The sequence below is a fragment of the Phalaenopsis equestris genome, unplaced genomic scaffold, assembly GCF_001263595.1.
Source record: "Phalaenopsis equestris unplaced genomic scaffold, ASM126359v1 Scaffold000006, whole genome shotgun sequence".
Lineage (NCBI taxonomy): Eukaryota > Viridiplantae > Streptophyta > Magnoliopsida > Asparagales > Orchidaceae > Phalaenopsis > Phalaenopsis equestris.
In genome coordinates, this window is record NW_018164448.1 from 151152 (window position 1) to 151804 (window position 653).

Below are 653 nucleotides of genomic sequence, written 5' to 3' on the forward strand. Positions count from 1 at the left end.
ATATATATTAATCACATAAATAAAAAAAACAAAAAAAACAGCTCAAAAATAATATAAAGATAAAAAAAATAATTATTTTATTATTTATAAATCATGATAGTATTAAAAAAAATATGAAAAATATTTTATGCAATAAAAAAAATTAATTAATCAAGATTTTTTTAAAAAAGTAAAAGAATATGATTATCAATAATTATTTAGGATGTTACATATAAAAAATAAATATACACAATTAGATGCAATATAAATTGATAAAAACTAATATCTTATTATATCTTTTATACTATTTATTAAATTAAAAAAATTATTTTTAAGGACATGCATGTCACTTACTAATTTGATAACTTATTGTTATGTTTTTAAACAATATTTAAAAAAACTATTTTTTTCTATTTCGGAATGTTATTCTTATTAAACTTTGAAAAAAAAAATTTCTTAAAATAACATTTTAATGTACTTTTATAAAAAGAAACAATGCAATCAAATAAAACCTAAGTTTGCTCAATAGTAACTAAATATCAATTTTATATAAATTATATTAGTCTTAATGTGAATACTATTTATGATCCAATCATATTGTTATAGTAATTATAATTATTGATTGTGTCTAAAAGAATTGCAATTTTTTAAAAAATAGGGATATATATATATAT